The 14807-nt window shown below is 42.2% G+C and overlaps 1 protein-coding gene across 1 annotated transcript in view; it reads left to right on the plus strand.

Moving 5' to 3' along the window:
* The window catches only part of LOC144767505 (sulfotransferase 2B1-like), a 565054-nt gene that overhangs the window by 531231 nt on the left and 19016 nt on the right, over window positions 1–14807 (plus strand). The gene's annotated exons all lie outside the window — the stretch shown is intronic.

Consider the following 14807-nt stretch of genomic DNA (forward strand, 5'->3'; position numbering starts at 1 on the left):
TTAGATTACATTTTCACTTGCAGTAAATCATATGTATCTCTTCCATGCATATCGAGATAACTGAGCTTAGAAATCACTAAAGCAGAGAGTGTAAACATTCAATAACAAAGAAGTGTGTTGGTGGTAAAGAGAGTACAACTGAGGTCCTAAGAGGACTATTTCATTTGGTTTGCTTGTCAAATAACCATGGGAATCTTTTATTAGAGCTTGGCGGGTGACCCACCCATCCACAAGATATATTTAGAGATCTCAGCTGGCCTGATGAAGATCTTGTGGCATCTCGGAAAACACTGAAAGCTTGCTGGCTTTGATGCAGTTGCTCAGTAAACTTCTTTTTTTTTTTTAATCAAACTGGGAGTTTGTATTTGTAAAACAAAATACTAATGACCCTGACACTTTGGGTGGTTTCTCCTGGGTTGTGGAAGTCATTTTTTCTAATCTGGGCTTTTTCTGCTGTGCTCAAACAGAAAAAACACATTAAATCCTCTGTTGTAATAAGGCACACCACATATGTACTTAAATTGATGGCCTCAAGTCTATCGGACCATTGAAGTCATTTTCCACAAGCGGAGTCGGCGGGGGCACTGCTTGCAGAAACAGGACAGTCTGCCCGATTCTGAATTCAGACCAATCTTTTTGGGAGAGTATGCTGCCCGACAAACTCGAAGGAAAAGATGTATGTAGCTTTTTTGAGGTACTAATGGCCCAATTCACAGAATCGGGCCGTTTGTGACTGCAAAAAAGCATTTATTTATGTACAAATCACGAATTTGCAATTCTGTAACCTGTTGCTGAATCGCAAATTGGGTTTGCAATTCGGTATTCGGAAGGATGCTTAGGTGTCCCTTCCTAAAGGCGACTCACAGTGGTATGTGAGAATGATTTGCAACCAAAATGCAGTCTCAAAAAAATGTGCATTGTATCGCCTACTCCTAGTTGGTGGTAACCCATTTGCAAATGGGAAGGGGTCCCGTGGAGGCCCCTTCCCTTTTGTGAATGTTGGGGAAACATTTTTAAGAGCAGGCAACTTTTCGTTTTACATTTTGAAACTTATCCTATTTTCCTTTAAGAAAAATGGGCTGCATTTCAAAAACAAATTGCTTTATTTAAAAGCAAACACAGATATGGCGGTCTGCTGACCCCTCGCAGGACCTCATCACTGTCATTTTTGGGATTCCCAATGGATTGCAAACAAGACCTAGCTCATGAATATCAAGCTGTTAGGCCTATATTCGACCCACTGGAAATCGTTAACTGAGTTAAACACACATTTGTTCGTAGCTGTTTGTCATTACATTATAGCAAATCGCCACAATTTGCTATTAGGTAGTCTGAAACCCAAAGACGTGTACCTCTGGCCCTAAATGAGGCCCAAAGTGTTTATTTGTTCGTAAAGTGTAGAGGATTCGACTTCACTTCGATCTGAAGAGGCATGGAGTTCCATAATTTTGCCCCACTGCATTAGATTTACCACCCCAGTTCTTCAGTATTTAGGCAGAGATATACAGAGAATGAGCACAATTTGGCAGAAAGTGTTTTTTACCCTAAGAAACAAGGAGGGTGAGTCCTTATGATCCAATGTATACAAAGAGATTTAAAAGTAATATTTTATGCACCAGACTCCAAAGTACCTGTTTTAACGTAAGATATGGGGTAAACAGAAGGAGAGAGGAGCGCTGAATATCATGTTTTTGCAATTGCTTAGGGGTCGAGTTGAGTAGTCTATTTGAAGCGAAAAGGATGTTATAGAAATAAATTTAGAATCCAATCTAAGGCCTCGACTAAAATTGTGCCTTTTGGTCAGGCGTTATGGGAAGATCTGATGGTTAACAGCGGCAAATGACAGTGAAGGACCTAATAACATAAGGGCACTGAAACCTCTTCCATTTGCTATCATTTGCTAATCATCCATCACAAAAAAGCAGCTTCAGTGTTGGACCTATCAGCTTTAGGGTGGTCTGACCCCAAACTGTATGCCTTCCCCTTTTTATTTTTTTTTGGCTATCAGTTTTCTGCGCACGTTACCATCATTGACCTGTGCTAACGGACATGTATGTGCTTATTCCTCAGAACATGGCCACATTACATTATCCCTAATTGGCATTTTATTTTACTTATAAGTCCACAGTAAAGTGGCACTAGGTGCACCCAGGGACTGTAAATTAAAAGCTACAAGTGGGCACTTAGTGTGCCACCCACTTAAGTAGCCCTCTAAACATGTTTCATGTCTGACATTGCAGCTTGTGTATGCAGTTTGTAACTGCCATTTCAACCTGGAAAAAAAAATGTTCATCAAAAAGCTGGAGCGAAGTAAAACTCCTGTGCCAGACGCACAGGAGTGTTATTTCGCTACAGCTATTGATGAACTTTCAAGACATGGTTGTAGGGTAAACCACGATTCCAGGCTGCATGCAAAAAAAGATTACATTGCTTAAATTTGACAAGTCAACCATTATGAACAAAGGAGTGCACTTGGATACCCCCTTTTTAAAAATAAAAACATCTTGCCAACCACAAACCTTCGTTTTTAATACATATAAGTCACCCACAGGGTAGGCCATGGACAGCCCAGAGGGCAGAGTGCAGGGTATTTAAAAAGTTGGACATGTACTTTTAAATGTTTCATGTCCTGATAGTAAAAAACTCCTCAATTTGTTTTTCGCTACTGCAAGGTCTACCTCTCCCATAGGAAAACATTGAAGTTAGCTTATACATTTAGTGAGTTCTAAAAAGAAGCAGGTCACCAGTTCATGTTCGGTGTGTTTTGAATCGTAATGAAAAATCCTAACTCATGGTGAAGTCGTATTTTAAATTACAGTTTTGAAAATGCCACTTTTTAAAAGTTAGATCAAAAGTAGTGGAGAGTCGCACAGCTAGAATCTGTCTAAAGGTTTAAGTCATTTGATGTAATTTATTAAAGGTATGAGGTGACTGCCTGGGTGGCGTCTCTTGTCAAAGACGTCGGTCAAAACGTTGCGAAAGCAGTGTTTCCAACAGAAAAGTTGAAAGCATCCCCCGGTGCACACTCTTGTGTGTTTTTTTTTTAAATACTCCACAAACAGTTAATTTAGAAAAGTTCATAGACAAGTTTTTGAAGAAATAATCTTATTTTATACTCATAAGTTCATATCTTTGTCTTGTACATTCATGTATTTCATTTCATTCAAAACATTTCACATGTTAAGTCCAATGCATTTCGGGCTTGAAGGCCCTTCATCTGGGACAAGTAGTGTAATAGTCTCAGATTTGCATAATTTAACAATCGTTATGGAGGTTTATGGACGCTTCGCGGGAGATGAGGAAATATCTTGGAGGAGACGCTGCGCGTCCATAAACCTCCATAACGATTGTTAAATTATGCAAATCTGAGAATATTACACTACTTGTCCCAGATGAAGGGCCTTCAAGCCCGAAATGCATTGGACTTAACATGTGAAATGTTTTGAATGAAATGAAATACATGAATGTACAAGACAAAGACATGAACTTATGAGTATAAAATAAGATTATTTCTTCAAAAACTTGTCTATGAACTTTTCTAAATTAACTGTTTGTGGAGTATTTAAAAAAAAAAAAAAAACACACAAGAGTGTGCACCGGGGGATGCTTTCAACTTTTCTGTTGGAAACACAGCTTTCGCAACTTTTTAAAAGTTGACATTTCCTGCCTTAGTCCTTTATTACCTGAAGCCTGTCTCTGGGTCACATGACTGAGTGTAGCTGACAGTTGGCCTTTGTGTATTGCTCCTATACAGCCACACACAATAGAGAGCTTAGGTGTGCTTGGAAGGGCCATCACTGTCAGATGGGATGGCAGAGCCCTACTTACACTGGAATAGGCTGTGTCGTGCCTAGCCACAAAGAGCTGAATACCTCCTGTAGTTAGTCTAGAGCCAGGACAGGGAAGACAGGATGCCTGGGGACTTTAAAGGGATATCTCTAGAAGATTCTCCTCACTTCACACAACTGGGTATAAATACTTGACCTCAGACACCTGAACAGGCAGCCCGATTAATCCTAGATCTGCCTCCTAGTTCGCCATCCATCCCCAATTTGAAGCTTCTTCATTGGCTTCCAATTAGGAAGAGAGGGCAGTTTAAAATCCTAAGCCTCACACACAAAAGCTTTTATGGCACCGGTCCTGGTTATCTTGGGAAAAAACTGAAAAAATATCAACCCGTGAGAACTCTTAGATCCAGTTCTAAGCTCCTCTTATTTCCCCTGCGGGCTCGCACTGTGCCTAACGGTGGCCGATCTTTTTCCCATCTCACCCTGTATTTTTGGAACCAGCTTCCGCCCCATCTTATGTCCATCCCAGACAACCAACGCTTCTGTAGTGAATTAAAAACATAGCTGTTCTCCAAGTGAAATTAGATACAACTCAGCCAGTTGAAGGGTGTGCAAGTGCCTTGAGACCTAACGGTGATATGTGCGCTATAAAAGATTTTTTGACTTTGACCAACACTTCAATACACTCCAAGACCTGTGGAAATTCCGCCAGGAAAAATGACTGCTCTGCTGCTGAAATGAAAGCCACTCTGCTGGACAGCGGCTCTTAAGGACTGCTGCCCTGCTGTGCTGACCTGTGACTGTGTTATAAATGTGTTGGGCCTCATAAATTATTTTAGTTGTTTACATTTCTATCTCAGAATAACCTCAGCTACCACATTAATCTCATTAGATCCTCCGATGGATCTTGTTCTGTGCTGAAAGGGACCAGAATATTTTGGGGATAAACAATAATCAAATTAAGACCTGGAATAAGATAATTGTTAACATCCAATCTTTACTGATGGGATTTCTCAGATTTAATGGGCCACAACCAAATAATGAAACAGAGTCAGCAGCATAATTTATCTCAAATTGTATCTTTATCAATTTTCAAACGATTAGCATAGGAATCTAATTTATGAATTGAAAGGATTTAATAACAAACTGTGAAATTCAATCTGAAAGGAATTATCTTCCTCAGCCAAGGGAGATTATATTCTAAAGAAGCGAGTCTATACAAAGCAATTATCTCTTGTACAAACCCTAGGGATGAAAGTTCAGTAATTAACCGAATGACCAGTTCCAGTTCATAGACAGAATTGTCTGCCCCTGTCCGTACTGCAGCGTCCATGCCACAGCTGTTGTGGAAACCTGATAGCCAGAAAGATTCCACTACGCATGCATACCAGCTGGCAGCAAACGCAGTATTTTGGCACAGTTCACTTTAATCTGGAAGTCCAAATCATCAGTCTCCATACCACAAGATGAGTAGAGAAGGTGGGCAGGAAATGAACCACCCCTGGGCAATTACACTCCATCTTTTTATGGTTTACGCCCCTTAACATCACCAATTTTGTCATACTACTCTGTCCCATTGGTTAATTACAGTAGGATGAGATAATGTAGTGGGTAAAAGTATACCACTGTACCTTGTCATATGATTGGTTGTGACATTTAGGAAATAGGCGAGTTCTTATCTATGATCTTTCCAACTCCCACAATAGACTGATAGTTCTGGGAGATTTTAATCTATGGCCAAAGGGGCCTTTAGACTCTACCTACCATGACATCTGTCAGGCATGTAATAATATTCAGCTGCAGCAGCTGGTTCTCTCTGCGACCCACCAGAAAGGTCATGCTCTGGACCTGGTGTTTGCCGACGCCCAGCATGTAGTGGTGAATGACATCATGCCTCAATGCTGGACGGATCACGCGCTGTTTTTTTTCCATCTTTGCCTACCTGCAGTCCTGGGTGACACAGGGCAGAGCAATATCAAAATGGGTAGACCTTGGTCCAGACTTTTAAAATCTTCTGTCCTGCCTACCCTTCTTCTTGAAGGTTTTGCACTTGGAAACAATGTCGATGAGAGCTATGCCAGTTTATGTCGGCAGATTTCCGACTCCCTGGATAAGGCGGCCCCATTGCGTCGATCAAGGAACAGACAGAACCGCGCCATGCCTTGGTACACCCCTGACCTTTTGCAGCTAAGGTTGAGATGCAGGCGGGCAGAGAGGATGTGGAGGAGGCATTATTCGGATGCGGAAAAAACAATTTTTAGATCGACACTACAGGAATACAAAGCACAGATTAAGTGTGTTAAAGCAGTATATTTGGAGGATACGCTAAACCAGGCGACTAATAAATCTCAGTCCCTATTTAAGATTGTGAATGACCTTTGCCATCCGGCTGGTGCCATGAATACTATTCCAATCTCACAGGTCTTGTGTGATTCTCTGGCAGCCACCTTTGAGGATAAGATCGCCACGATTCTGAGTGGACTTGCGGGGGAGGCTCTGTCTCTGTCGACCTCTTTAGACAGTCTATCTAGTCAGTCTACCATGGAAGCTCCGGTAGAATCTTCCAGTCGACCCCGGCCGAGTTGCTTGCATTTCGGCCTGGGAGCTCCAGAAGAACCTTCCAGTCGACCCCGGTCGAGCCGCCTGCACCTCGGCCTGGGAGCTCCGGAAGAGTCCTCCAGTCGACCTCAGCTGAGTCGTCCCTCTTCTAGCCCGGGAGCTCCGGATGAATCTTCCAGTCGACCCCCGCCGAGTTATTCTTCTCTCGGTGTGGGAGCTCCGGAAGAGCCTTCCAGTCGACCCCGGGAGAGCTGTTGGCCTCTCAGTTTGGGAGCTCCAGAGGAACCTCTCAGCTCTTTCCAACTGAATGATCTTCTTTCTGGCTTGGCTGTGCCGGGAGTACCACCTAATTGCCTCCTGCTGAGCTGTCCTCCCTCTAGCTCGGAGGCACCGTAGGAATTTCCTAGCCACTTTTGGAGGAACAGTCTTCCTCTCAGTCGGGGAATCCTGGATGAACCTCCCAATCATCTTCAGTTGAGCTGCTTCTCTCTGCCTTCTTTTGAGGAGTTTTGTAAACTGGCACAGACTGTATCATCTGGCTCTCCGCTGGACCCTCTCCCGCATAAAATCTGGAAAGCATTCCAGGATGAACTTTTCCACCCCCTGTACTCCATCTGTCAGCAGTCGCTTGTTACCGCGACTGTCCCGGAGAGCTGGAAACTAGCGGTAGTTTCCCCCCTCCTGAAAAAACCCACACTTGATCCCACCTGTCTGACAAACTAAAGGCCTATTTCCCTGCTCCCTTTTCCGGTTATGATCTTGGAGAAGTTGGTTACCCGCTCTCTATCTAGTTTCCTTGAGGATAACGCATGGCTGGATGTGGCCCAGTTTGGGTTTCGGCCAGCGCACGGGACAGAATCGGCATTGGTGGCAGTGCTAGACAACCTTCGTTCGCGGGTCTACACAGGCCGGGCAGCCTTTCTAGTGCTGCTCGACATGTCGGCCGCGTTCGACACGGTCAGCCACTCCATGCTCATCAAGAGACTGGAGGAGAGCGGGGTTACGGGGTTGGCCAGGGACTGACTAGTCTCTTACCTTAACAACAGACCGCAGGTAGTGGCTTTGCCGCCTTCTAAGTCGGACGTGCGGAAAGTCGGGCAGGGGGTACTGCAGGGCTCGGCCATCAGCCCCATACTATTCAATCTGTACCTCCGCCCTCTGATCCAACTGATAAAATCCTTCGTTATCTCGGTGTTTAATTACGCCGATGATACCCAGTTGGTCTTTTCCCTGGAGGGCAAAGATGCCGTCTCCTTAGAGACATTCCACCGCTGCTTGACTGCCACATCGAACTGGTTGTGCTCCAACTCCCTCCAGTTCAACGGATCTAAGACGGAGGTACTCTACTGCTCCAATGACCGTGTACCGCGTGTTCTTCCGGATGATTTTTGGCCTCCTTCCTTTTCTGGAACAGTGACGGCTGCAGAGTCTGCTCGAAATCTGGGGGTCATGTTTGGCCCCAACCTTCAACTGGATGTTTTCGTAAACAAGTCCGTAGCCACTTGTATGATGTTGCTTTGGATGTTGCGGAAGATCCTACCACTTCTCCCAGCCCAGGCTAGGCCAGAGGTAGTGCGGGGTCTGATCCTAAGCAGATTGGACTATTGTTACGAACTACTCCTGGAGGCGCCTAGAACGCTGGTGGGCAGGCTGCAGCGGGTTCAGAATATGGCAGCCAAGCTGGCACTTTCTCGACCACGCACTGCCTCATCTACCTTGGCACTACAGGATCTACACTGGTTGCCGGTTCATCAGCGGATCCTTTTAAAAGCATCCTGTCTGGTTTTTAGAGCTATACATGGGCAGAGCCCAATGTTGTTACAGAATCTCTTCTCCTGGTACACTACATCTCGGAGCCTTCGCTCCTCATCTGCGTATTTGGTGTCGGTCCCTAGAGTCCAGAGGGTAAGGATGGGAGGGCGGTCGTTTAGTTTTGCGGCCGCCAGACTCTGGAACTCCCTCCCGCTCTTGTTAAGAAGTCAGGGTGAATTTCCAGCCTTTAAAAAAGGGCTGAAAACTCATTTGTTTCCTAGAGTAGCCTAAGCTCCGCATCGATGGTTCGGCCTACTGAGTCAAAGCGCCAGGATGCCCTTTGGGTGACAGTATAGCGCTATATAAGTATGCAAAATAAATAAATAAATAAATATTCATGTTCTCATCCTTTGTCAGTTCTTTCCTAAGCATGTGATCTTGGAAGTAACAATTTTGTTGCCAGTCCAGTCAAATAGGCCACAAACGTTAAAGGAAATATTGAGTAATAAAGCATAAGTAGAAACTTCACAATAGGCTTTAGACTATTCAGTTCATAAGTTTATGCTAGAAAGAAAAGGAAGTTTGAGGCCTTCATGAAACACAGCTTGTGCATGAGGAATTTATGCTAAAATATTAATCTTATTATTGAATACCATGCATTAGTTATTCAATTAGCAGATCAATGACTTGAATCTACATTATGTGAGCATAAAGTACTGCTAATATTTTTTTTAACACTTCGTTAATATTTCACATGCTAATTTTCTATCCTCTTTTCACGTTATAGGTTAATACATCATTCAGAATTCAAAAGCATATTTAAAATAAACCTTACATAGCACAAATTATTGTAGCATCAGTTTTCTCTTCAATGCACGAGCTCTCATTACACATTCTAATGTTATCGGTTGTTTATTACATTCATTTATGTATAAAGAAAAGCATATCAATACATTTGATAAACTTTACATTAGTTTGTTTATGGTTAAATGTCCTTATAAACCTGTTTAAAATGTTGCATGCTTAACAATACAGTATCTAAATCAAATTCAATTTGTGTTTTTTCTTACACGTGGTAACCTAACACACATTAGTCATGCTCTTATAAAAATATCCCAAGTTGAATTCATAGAAATAGGCAAAAGGTAACATCCATGCTCTATCAATTCCTCCTTTGATGGTGAATCGAGCACTCGCACTCTTATCTTTATCTTTATCTCATGCCACATTTATAAAGTGGATGTCTTCATTAGTTTTAGCCTAGTTTGTTCTAAAGCTTTTAATAAATCATAGTACCCACATTGTCTGTCTTCTTGTTCAATTTCTGATTTTTTAACTTTATTCCCATAATATGCTTCTCAAATGTTGTACTTTTGCAATAAATCAAATCATCATTATTTTTTTTAATTTGCCAGTGCAATAGTTAGTATGTGTTAATATTTTCTCCACTACACTACCTCCCAATGTCGGAAACCATTTTCCCACAGAAGTAAATACTTTTCCAATAGGATGTCGTACACCATCAGCTTTCCATTCAGTCAAATATTTTTCTAATTTAGTAATATTGCTGCTTTATCCCAGCACAACTGTTCTTTTGTCAAGAATATGAGCACAGCACTGTTGGAATATTAGCATGTGACAGACTCCACCCTCTTTTATGAGTAAGACATGAAATGCAAGTCTGTTTTGTAACACCACAGATCCGATAGCAAACATTTCTGTATCTATTACGGCCCCTCTTCCGGTGATGGAATTAAAAAACCTGGGAGTGTGGATGGATCCCACTCTCAGTTTTGTGGGGCACACGAAGAAAACGGCCGCCTGTTGTTTTGGAATCCTCCGGGCTCTGCGACCAGTCCTGAAGTTCTTCGACCCCCGCACCCGGCAGTTGGTAATACAGGCGACTGTTATATCGCGCCTGGATTATGCCAGCTCTCTCCTGGTGGGGGCTAACCTGGCTGAAGTCACCCGCCTCCAACGTGTGCAGAATGCTGCCGCTAGAGCAATTGTTGGTCTTCCTAGATTCTGCCCCGTTTCCAGTACTTTGAAAGCATTGCACTGGCTGCCAGTTAGGGCCAGAATTCAATTCAATGTACTGTGCCTGGCCTTTAAAATTCTAAAGGGTACGGCCCCTCAAATTCTTACGGACCTCCTGTCCTGGTACGTCCCCACTCGGCCTTTGAGATCTTTGGGCCAAGCTCTTACTATCATCCCTCGATATAAGTTGTGCCGTGTTGGTGGTCGTTCCTTCCGGGTCAAAGCAGCCGAATTGTGGAACTCCCTCCCGGTGGAGATTCGGCTGTTGGAGGATCTTTTCTCCTTCCGTAAGGCTATTAAAACCTTCTTATTTTAACTTGGTTCCTTTTCTTTGGCTGTTGTGTTTCCTGTGACGACTGCGTGTTACCTTGCCATGCGCCAGGACGCCCCTTAGCTGGGGCAGCTGTGCGCAGTACAAATTCACGTAACATAACATAACATATTACAAAGAGAGCTCCTGCTGTGTTGCTTGATAAATGATCAACTATAGTAGAGAGTTTTCAAATTTTGTGAGAGTTTAGAATTACCCCAAATGATGGTATCATTGCACCAAAAATATCCCTAATTATTTCAGCAGCACTAATTCCTCTTCTTAACGGTGTATGTTTAAATTCGTTGATTTCGGTAGCCTGATTAACATGATACATTTTTGGAAAAGCTATTCCCAAATAGCAGCATCTATACCGAAGTTTTGGCAACCTGTTATAGGCATTTTTTTTACACAAACATAGTACAACCCTGGGAAAACAGGATCAGATCCTCTGAGATACAAACCCCAACCTCCCTCAATTCGGAAGGTGTGATCACATTACCTAGAACCAACAAATTGATGGTTAAATTCAGTTTTGTGTCTCAATATGCATAGCTTCCCTGTATGTTGCCAATCCAAATCCATAGCAGAGTATGCTTCGCCCTTTTCAATTTCACCCTCCGGGTGTGGCCAAGGTGGAATTATTTATTGTATTTCAGCCTTTTTCCTAATTTCCACACATCTATCATAAATTGAATTTATAAAATGTTTTTCTATATTTTGTAAAAAGAAAGTTAAATTATGTCTATGCGCATGTACTGTATCTATGCTTTGTGTAGGCTGGAAAAATTCACCTATTATTTCAGCAGTGCGTGCATCTGGTACAATATTTTTTCTCCTTTTATTTTTTTTCTCATAAACCAATGATGGGTATTCTAGATAGGGTATCCTCTCCTTTCCCTAATGCGATGTAACGGCCTCAAGGATTCCATCCAAGGGATACAATCCAGATTGGGTAAGGAGAGAGAAAAACCCCTCTAGATTTAGCTGTTTGTTAGGTCCGCTCCATACCCTTTATACTAGAAGGCCCTTGGTTGGGTTGGAGACCAAGCACCAACAGTTCCCAGGTGAAATTATAGGAATACTCTCATCTGTTCCGCCAAGCCTCTAGGGCCGCCCAGATCTTAGTGAGGCTAGAGCTATCACATGCAACATCAGACTCACTAACATATATGATATATTTAAGGTATTCGGCAAAGGTAGGAGCGCTCTCTGCCTTCCAGCCCTTGCAGATTTCGCGCCTAGCTAGGATCATTATATAAAATATGAATTTAGTCCTCATATCTTTAAGCTGGTAGTCTTCCCCTAGGCCAAAAAGAATAGTTTTGGGAGTGATGGTAAATTGAACATCAAAGACTTCTGTTATAAACTCTTCAACTTTGGACCAAAAAAGTGACAATCTTGGGCACTCAACAAACATATGTAAGTCATCTGCTGCGATGGCCTTGCAGCGAGGGCAACAATGTTCAAGGTTCGTAAATTTTAGCATTTTTTGGGGGGATATATACACTCTATAAAGGGTAAACAGATGATTTCGTTTCAAGGGGGCCTATTTCACCGCAGTGTTTAACAATCTAAAAGAATCTCCCCAAAGAGCAAATATGTTATCACATTGTAAAACTGCCACTTCTCCCCACAACTTATTCAGTTCTAGTTCTGTTATATCATCTTTCTCGTTGAGTGCTTCATACCAAAAAGATATCTCTTTTTTCCAGCTCTTTTTTTTCTTGACCAGTTCAAATTTCGGGTTAGTAGTTATATTCCAGGGTATGGTAGTCCACCAGCTGGATATCTGATAAAATGTAAACCTTGTAAGAGATCCATTTGTCAGCCTACAAAGTGTTTCCCACCCCAATAACATTGAACCATCGAGAAGATCCTGCCACTGCATGATGCCAGCTGTTTTAAGAGGAAGAGATAATTGATCTCTGAGGCATTCTGGTGTTCCAGGGGAATCCCATATTGGGGCAAGAGGTGTATAATAGGGGATGCCCAGTTTTTTTCTGAAAAAACCCCAATTTCTCAGAGCTGTGCCCAAAATCTTTAGTCTGACCCTTGGCCTAGGGGGATGTCATGTAGTAATGTCTGAAATAGTCGACCCAAGCAAGATGTATTGGCTTTATCGGCCATCATCCTAAAGTTTTTGAAATGGAAAGAATGGCAATAGTGAAGGATGTCTGGCATAGCGAGTCCACCTCTTTTCATTTTCCTTCGTAGTTTTTTCAGGGAAATTCTAGGCGATTTAGAGTTCCATATAAAGGATCCTATTTTTCCCTGTATTTTGGCAATATCCTTGGGATTGAATGTCAAGGGTATCGAATTAAAGTAATCTTCGGCAAAATAACCATTTTTATTAAGTTTACCCTCCCAAAGATATTCAATGGCAGTCCCGACCAACGATGCAAGAGTCCGCAGATGTCCTTGTAGACTCTATCTAAATTTACCTTGGATATCTCAGAGATGTTCTGTACCAGGTGAATTCCTAAGTATCTCATCCTGGGTTTCGTTTCAGGGAGTGAGTCCTCATGATTCCACTGCATGATCTCTGTTTTCTCTTTGTTAATTCTATATCCAGAAGCCTCTCCGAAGGCTTCTGCCTGGTGAAATAGTCGACGGATAGATACCTCTGGATTGGAAGTGTACATTAAGAGATCATCCGCATATAGAGCAAATTTTAGTTCTAGTTCATTCATGTAGAAAGGCTTAATTAAAACATCCGATCTTAACTGGATAGCTAGGGGCTCTATATATAGATTGAACAGTAAGGGAGAGAGAGGGCATCCCTGTCTAGTACCTCGCATTATTTGGACCTAGTCTGTAAGTGAGTTATTGACAAGGAACCTAGCCCTTGGATGCAGATATAACGCTTTCAAAGATGTTATAAAATTAGTTGGAATTCCGAACTTTAATAATGCTTCCCACAAGTACAGCCAATCGACCTGGTCAAAGGCCATAGCGGCATCTATTGCTACGATGGTTAGTGGAGTTTTTTTCTCTGTAGCAAAGTCGATAGCTGCAATAGCCTGGAAGGTCAGCTCATTCAGCTGCCTGTCGGGCATGAAACCCCTCTGATCTTCGTGTACCACAGACTTGATACTTTGGCCAATCTCGCTGCCAAAATACCAGCAAAGATTTTATAGTCTGTGTTAAGCAGCGAGATTGGCCTATAGGACTCAGCCCTCCTGGGGTCCTTATTAGGCTTCAAAACCAATGTGACTGTAGCCTCTAACCATGTTGGAAGGATAGACTCTGCACCTTGATGTATTTTATTAAATAATGACATAAGAATGGGGACTAGGATAGCAGATCCTAGTTGATATACTTCTACTGGAAGCCCGTCTGGGCCGGATGCCTTCCCCCTGGCCATTCTTTTTAGTTGATCATATATCTCTCCCTCTTTGATTATAGAACCCAAGAATAGGCTATCTGCCTCAGTTAAATGTGGAATGCAAAGCCTCTCTAACCAGTGCACTGCACCATCAGTAGAAGTTTCATAGTTTCCCATGTACAGATTCTGCATGTAAGTTTTAACTTCTCCCAACATTTCGTCATTATCAAATGATATATCCCCAGTACTCTGTATCTCTAAGCTACTTATCTGGTTCCTGACTCGATCGGATCTAACTTTCCACGCAAGAATACGACCACATTTCTCCCCATAAGAAAACGATCTATTGAAGGACATGGCAGAATACTTCCAGTTTAATAAAGACTCAGCATCTGAGCAAATAATATGGGACGCCTTTAAGTCTTACTTGAGGGGGACATTTACATCTATAATGGTACATAGGAACAAAAGCAGGAAGAAGGCAGAGGATGAATCTCTATTTGAAATAAAACAAAAAGAGTAGAGTTACAGAAGGCCTCCTTGGAACAGCAGCCTAACTTAACTTCCATACAGAAAGACTTAGAGAGCTTAAAGGCCAAGTACCAGGCCAAATTGGATAAAACTATAAAAGATAAATGGGACGCAAGCAGGGTACAATATTTACATGTTTCTTCATAGGTATTTCTATCAAGATCAAATCATAATTTGAGTAATAATATTGAAATTGTACTTTGCAATAGAATAAACTGGTAGTACACTAAAAGAAATGTCACTCCCTCTTATACAGAAGTAGATAGAAGCATTTGTATCACTTCATTATTGAAATGTGTCCCTCTATCTGATTCCAAAGAGGTTGGAAATACAAACCGTGGTATAAGCTCTATAACGAGCAGTTTTGCTACAGTTAGACTGTCATTATACCTCGTTGGATAGGCTACCTCCCAACAAGAGAACAGACACACAATTACTAAAACAAATTTTAGACCATTGCAAGGAGGCATCTTGATGAAAACGAGTTGCATCCTATTAAAGG

The sequence above is a fragment of the Lissotriton helveticus genome, chromosome 7 (assembly GCF_964261635.1).
Source record: "Lissotriton helveticus chromosome 7, aLisHel1.1, whole genome shotgun sequence".
In the NCBI taxonomy this organism is placed as follows: domain Eukaryota; kingdom Metazoa; phylum Chordata; class Amphibia; order Caudata; family Salamandridae; genus Lissotriton; species Lissotriton helveticus.